The sequence below is a fragment of the Oncorhynchus masou genome, unplaced genomic scaffold (assembly GCF_036934945.1).
Source record: "Oncorhynchus masou masou isolate Uvic2021 unplaced genomic scaffold, UVic_Omas_1.1 unplaced_scaffold_2974, whole genome shotgun sequence".
NCBI lineage: Eukaryota > Metazoa > Chordata > Actinopteri > Salmoniformes > Salmonidae > Oncorhynchus > Oncorhynchus masou.
In genome coordinates, this window is record NW_027009393.1 from 1 (window position 1) to 8,329 (window position 8,329).

Genomic DNA, 8,329 nt, shown 5'->3' on the forward strand with positions numbered 1-8,329 from the left:
CAACACACCACACTGAGTCACGTCAACACACCACACTGAGTCACGTCAACACACCACACTGAGTCGCGTCAACACACCACACTGAGTCGCGTCAACACACCACACTGAGTCGCGTCAACACACCACACTGAGTCGCGTCAACACACCACACTGAGTCGCGTCAACACACCACACTGAGTCGCGTCAACACACCACACTGAGTCGCGCCAACACACCACACTGAGTCGCGTCAACACACCACACTGAGTCGCGTCAACACACCACACTGAGTCGCGTCAACACACCACACTGAGTCGCGTCAACACACCACACTGAGTCGCGTCAACACACCACACTGAGTCGCGTCAACACACCACACTGAGTCGCGTCAACACACCACACTGAGTCGCGTCAACACACCACACTGAGTCGCATCAACACACCTGACTAGGAGTCACACCAACACACCCCACTAGGGTTCACATCAACACACCACACTGAGTCACATCAACACACCCCACTAGGAGTCACATCAACACACCACACTGGGAGTCACATCAACACACCACACAGAGTCACATCAACACACCACACTGAGTCATATCAACACACCACACTGAGTCACACCAACATACCCCACTAGGAGTCACATCAACACACCCCACTAGGAGTCACATCAACACACCCCACCAGGAGTCACATCAACACACCCCACTAGGAGTCACACCAACACACCCCACTAGGAGTCACACCCCACTAGAAGTCACACCACACTAGGAGTCACACCACACTAGGAGTCACACCAACACACCCCACTAGGAGTCACATCAACACACCCGACTAGGAGTCACATCAACACACCCCACTAGGAGTCACCACCCCACTAGGAGTCACACCAACAAACCACACTAGGAGTCACACCAACACACCCCACTAGGAGTCACACCAACACACCCCACTAGGAGTCACATCAACACACCCCACTAGGAGTCACACCAACACACCCCACTAGGAGTCACACCAACACACCCCACTAGGAGTCACACCAACACACCCCACTAGGAGTCACATCAACACACCACACTAGGAGCCACACCAACACACCCCACTAGGTGTCAAACCCACTAGGCGTCACACCCCGCTAGGTGTCAAACCCACTCGGAGTCACATCAACACACCCGACTAGGAGTCACATCAACACACCCCACTAGGTGTCACACCAACACACCCCACTAGGAGTCATAACAACACACCACACTAAGAGTCAAACCCACTAGGAGTCACACCAACAGACCCCACTAGGAGTCATATCAACACACCCCACTAGGAGTCACACCAACACACCCCACTAGGAGTCACATCAACACACCACACTAGGAGCCACACCAACACACCCCACTAGGTGTCAAACCCACTAGGCGTCACACCCCGCTAGGTGTCAAACCCACTCGGAGTCACATCAACACACCCGACTAGGAGTCACACCAACACACCCCACTAGGAGTCACACCAACACACCCCACTAGGAGTCATAACAACACACCACACTAAGAGTCAAACCCACTAGGAGTCACACCAACAGACCCCACTAGGAGTCATATCAACACACCCCACTAGGAGCCACACCAACACACCCCACTAGGTGTCAAACCCACTAGGCGTCACACCCCGCTAGGTGTCAAACCCACTCGGAGTCACATCAACACACCCCACTAGGAGTCACATCAACACACCCCACTAGGAGTCACACCAACACACCCCACTAGGAGTCATAACAACACACCACACTAGGAGTCACATCAACACACCCCACTAGGAGTCACACCAACACACCCCACTAGGAGTCATAACAACACACCACACTAAGAGTCAAACCCACTAGGAGTCACACCAACAGACCCCACTAGGAGTCATATCAACACACCCCACTAGGAGTCACACCAACAAAACACACGAGGAGTCACACCAACACACCCCACTAGGAGTCACACCAACACACCACAAGTCACACCAACACACCACACTAGGAGTCACACCAACAAAACACACTAGGAGTCACACCAACACACCCCACTAGGAGTCACCACCCCACTAGGAGTCACACCAACAAACCACACTAGGAGTCACACCAACACACCCCACTAGGCGTCACACCAACACACCCCACTAGGAGTCACACCAACACACCCCACTAGGAGTCACACCAACACACCCCACTAGGAGTCACACCAACACACCCCACTAGGAGTCACACCAACACACCCCACTAGGAGTCACACCAACACACCCCACTAGGTGTCACACCAACAAACCACACTAGGAGTCACACCAACACACCCCACTAGGCGTCACACCAACACACCCCACTAGGAGTCACACCAACAAACCACACTAGGAGTCACACCAACACACCCCACTAGGCGTCACACCAACACACCACACTAGGAGTCACACCAAAACAGCACACTAGGAGTCACACCAACACACCCCACTAGGAGTCACACCAACACACCCCACTAGGAGTCACACCAACACCACTCCCCACTAGGAGTCACACCAACACACCCCACTAGGAGTCACACCAACATGCCCCACTAGGTGTCACACCAACACACCCCCACTAGGAGTCACACCAACACACCCACTAGGAGTCACACCAAAACAGCACACTAGAGCCCACACCAACACACCCCACTAGGAGTCACACCAAACAGCACACTAGGAGTCACACCAACACACCCCACTAGGAGTCACACCAACACACCCCACTAGGTGTCACACCAACACACTCCCACCAGAGCACACTAACACACCCCACTAGGAGTCACACCAACACACCCCACTAGGAGTCACACCAACACACCATACTAGGAGTCACAGCCTGACCTCACCTATAGGCCTGGACCCTCACCATAGGTCTGGATCTCACCTATAGGCCTGGATCTCACCTATAGGCCTGACCTCACCTATAGGCCTGGACCTCTAGGTCTGATCTCACCTATAGGTCTGGATCTCACCTATAGGCCTGGACCTCACCTATAGGCCTGGATATCACCTATAGGCCTGGATCTCACCTATAGGTCTGGATATCACCTATAGGTCTGGATATCACCTATAGGCCTGGACCTCACCTATAGGTCTGGATCTCACCTATAGGTCTGGATCTCACCTATAGGTCTGGATCTCACCTATAGGTCTGGACCTCACCTATAGGCCTGGATATCACCTATAGGTCTGGATATCACCTATAGGTCTGGATATCACCTATAGGTCTGGATCTCACCTATAGGTCTGGATCTCACCTAAAGGCCTGGACCTCACCTATAGGTCTGGATCTCACCTATAGGTCTGGATCTCACCTATAGGTCTGGATCTCACCTAAAGGCCTGGATATCACCTATAGGCCTGGATCTCACCTATAGGCCTGGATCTCACCTATAGGTCTGGATCTCACCTAAAGGCCTGGATATCACCTATAGGTCTGGATCTCACCTATAGGCCTGGATCTCACCTATAGGTCTGGATCTCACCTATAGGTCTGGATCTCACCTATAGGTCTGGATCTCACCTATAGGCCTGGATCTCACCTATAGGCCTGGATATCACCTATAGGTCTGGATCTCACCTATAGGCCTGGATCTCACCTATAGGCCTGGATCTCACCTATAGGCCTGGACCTCACCTATAGGCCTGGACCTCCCCTCTAGGTCTGGATCTCACCTATAGGTCTGGACCTCACCTATAGGCCTGGACCTCCCCTCTAGGTCTGGATATCACCTATAGGTCTGGATCTCACCTATAGGTCTGGATCTCACCTATAGGCCTGGATCTCACCTATAGGGCTGGACCTCACCTATAGGCCTGGATCTCACCTATAGGTCTGGACCTCACCTATAGGCCTGGACCTCCCCTCTAGGTCTGGATATCACCTATAGGTCTGGATCTCACCTATAGGTCTGGATCTCACCTATAGGTCTGGATCTCACCTATAGGTCTGGATCTCACCTATAGGCCTGGATATCACCTATAGGTCTGGATCTCACCTATAGGTCTGGATCTCACCTATAGGTCTGGATCTCACCTATAGGTCTGGATATCACCTATAGGCCTGGATCTCACCTATAGGCCTGGATATCACCTATAGGCCTGGATCTCACCTATAGGCCTGGATATCACCTATAGGCCTGGATCTCACCTATAGGCCTGGATCTCACCTATAGGCCTGGACCTCACCTATAGGCCTGGACCTCCCCTCTAGGTCTGGATCTCACCTATAGGTCTGGACCTCACCTATAGGCCTGGACCTCCCCTCTAGGTCTGGATATCACCTATAGGTCTGGATCTCACCTATAGGTCTGGATCTCACCTATAGGTCTGGATCTCACCTATAGGTCTGGATCTCACCTATAGGCCTGGATATCACCTATAGGCCTGGATATCACCTATAGGCCTGGATATCACCTATAGGCCTGGATCTCACCTATAGGGGCTGGACCTCACCTATAGGCCTGGATCTCACCTATAGGGCTGGACCTCACCTATAGGCCTGGATATCACCTATAGGCCTGGATCTCACCTATAGGCCTGGATCTCACCTATAGGGCTGGACCTCACCTATAGGCCTGGATCTCACCTATAGGCCTGGACCTCACCTATAGGCCTGGACCTCCCCTCTAGGTCTGGATCTCACCTATAGGTCTGGATCTCACCTATAGGCCTGGACCTCCCCTCTAGGTCTGGATCTCACCTATAGGTCTGGATCTCACCTATAGGCCTGGATATCACCTATAGGTCTGGATCTCACCTATAGGCCTGGATATCACCTATAGGCCTGGATCTCACCTATAGGCCTGGACCTCGCCTCTAGGTCTGGATCTCACCTATAGGTCTGGATATCACCTATAGGTCTGGATCTCACCTATAGGCCTGGACCTCCCCTCTAGGTCTGGATCTCACCTATAGGTCTGGATCTCACCTATAGGCCTGGATATCACCTATAGGTCTGGATCTCACCTAGCAGGCCTGGATATCACCTATAGGTCTGGATCTCACCTATAGGCCTGGATATCACTCTATAGGTCTGGATCTCACCTAAAGGCCTGGATATCACCTATAGGTCTGGATCTCACCTATAGGTCTGGATATCACCTATAGGTCTGATATCACCTATAGGCCTGGATCTCACCTATAGGCCTGGATCTCACCTAAAAGGCCTGGATATCACCTATAGGCCTGATCTCACCTAAAGGCCTGGATCTCACCTATAGGCCTGATATCACCTATAGGTCTGGATCTCACCTAAAGGCCTGGATATCACCTATAGGCCTGGATCTCACCTATAGGCCTGGATATCACCTATAGGTCTGGATCTCACCTATAGGCCTGGATCTCACCTATAGGCCTGGATCTCACCTATAGGCCTGGACCTCACCTATAGGCCTGGACCTCCCCTCTAGGTCTGGATCTCACCTATAGGTCTGGACCTCACCTATAGGCCTGACCTCCCCTCTAGGTCTGGATATCACCTATAGGTCTGGATCTCACCTATAGGTCTGGATCTCACCTATCTGATCTCACCATAGGTCTGGATCTCACCTATAGGTCTGGATCTCACCTATAGGTCTCATCTCACCTATAGGCCTGGATATCACCTATAGGCCTGGATCTCACCTATAGGGCTGGACCTCACCTATAGGCCTGGATCTCACCTATAGGTCTGGACCTCACCTATAGGCCTGGACCTCCCCCTCTAGGTCTGGATATCACCTATAGGTCTGGATCTCACCTATAGGTCTGGATCTCACCTATAGGTCTGGATATCACCTATAGGCCTGGATATCACCTATAGGCCTGGATCTCACCTATAGGCCTGGATCTCACCTATAGGCCTGGACCTCACCTATAGGCCTGGACCTCCCTCTAGGTCTGGATCTCACCTATAGGTCTGGACCTCACCTATAGGCCTGACCTCCTCTAGGTCTGGATATCACCTATAGGCCTGGATCTCACCTATAGGTCTGGATCTCACCTATAGGTCTGGATCTCACCTATAGGCCTGGACCTCACCTATAGGCCTGGACCTCACCTATAGGCCTGGACCTCACCTATAGGCCTGATCTCACCTATAGGTCTGATCTCACCTATAGGCCTGGACCTCCCTCTAGGTCTGGATCTCACCTATAGGTCTGGATCTCACCTATAGGCCTGGATATCACCTATAGGTCTGGATCTCACCTATAGGCCTGGATATCACCTAAAGGCCTGGATATCACCTATAGGCCTGATCTCACCTATAGGCCTGGACCCGCCTCTAGGTCTGGATATCACCTATAGGTCTGGATCTCACCTATAGGCCTGGACCTCCTCTAGGTCTGGATCTCACCTATAGGTCTGGATCTCACCTATAGGCCTGGATATCACCTAGGTCTGGATCTCACCTAAAGGGGCCTGGATATCACCTATAGGTCTGGATCTCACCTATAGGCCTGGATATCACCTATAGGTCTGGATCTCACCTAAAGGCCTGGATATCACCTATAGGTCTGGATCTCACCTATAGGTCTGGATATCACCTATAGGTCTGGATATCACCTATAGGCCTGGATCTCACCTATAGGCCTGGATCTCACCTAAAGGCCTGGATATCACCTATAGGCCTGGATCTCACCTAAAGGCCTGGATCTCACCTATAGGCCTGGATATCACCTATAGGTCTGGATCTCACCCAAAGGCCTGGATATCACCTATAGGTCTGGATCTCACCTATAGGTCTGGATATCACCTAGGTCTGGATATCACCTATAGGCCTGGATCTCACCTATAGGCCTGGATCTCACCTAAAGGCCTGGATATCACCTATAGGCCTGGATCTCACCTAAAGGCCTGGATCTCACCTATAGGTCTGGATATCACCTATAGGTCTGGATCTCACCTATAGGCCTGGATATCACCTATAGGTCTGGATCTCACCTAAAGGCCTGGATCTCACCTATAGGTCTGGATCTCACCTATAGGTCTGGATATCACCTATAGGTCTGGATATCACCTATAGGTCTGGATATCACCTATAGGTCTGGATCTCACCTATAGGTCTGCCATGTGTCCTACCGTCCTACCTTCCCGATGGCTGCTGGGTTAACTCTATCCCTCATTGAGGATTACCACGTACAGCTGACTGTGAGCTGTTTAAAATGTCCGTGACCGTTTTCATCAACAACAGGTGGGCATGTTTGCATGCCTCAAAGAGCTACAATGACCAAGAAATAGTGTAAACAGGATAAAACGTAGTTGTACATTCTGCAGGGATAGTTGTGAGACACGTAACGTCACGTAAAGTAGCACGAAAAACATTCATGTGTAACAGTTAGACGCACATCCCTGCTGTGTGGCCTGCAGACAGCAGTACAACTCCAACACAAAGCCTTACAGACAACACCAAGACAAAGAGAACCCATAACCAACGTAACGAGAACATACAAAACATAACGACAACATCAAACCAAACGCATCGTGTATACAGAACGTTAACGAGAACATTCACGGAACATAACGACAACATCAAACCAAACGCATCGTGTATACAGAACGTTACGAGAACAATCACGGATCATAACGACAACATCAAACCAAACGCAACGTGTATACAGAACGTTACGAGAACAATCACGGAACATAACGACAACATCAAACCAAACGCATCGTGTATACAGAACGTTACGAGAACAATCACGGAACATAACGACAACATCAAACGCATCGTGTATACAGAACGTTACGAGAACAATCACGGAACATAACGACAACATCAAACCAAACGCATCGTGTATACAGAACGTTACGAGAACATTCACAGAACATATCGACAACATCAAACACACCGTGTATACAGAACGTTACGAGAACATTCACAGAACATATCGACAACACCAAACGCAACGTGTATACAGAACGTTACGAGAACAATCACAGAACATATCGACAACACCAAACGCATCGTGTATACAGAACGTTACGAGAACAATCACGGAACATAACGACAACATCAAACCAAACGCAACGTGTATACAGAACGTTACGAGAACATTCACAGAACATATCGACAACACCAAACGCAACGTGTATACAGAACGTTACGAGAACATTCACAGAACATAACGACAACACCAAACGCAACGTGTATACAGAACGTTACGAGAACATTCACAGAACATAACGACAACACCAAACGCAACGTGTATACAGAACGTTCACAGAACATAACGACAACACCAAACGCAACGTGTATACAGAACGTTATGAGAACATTCACAGACACTAACCAAATCAAGCACTAAACGTACAGATAACGTTG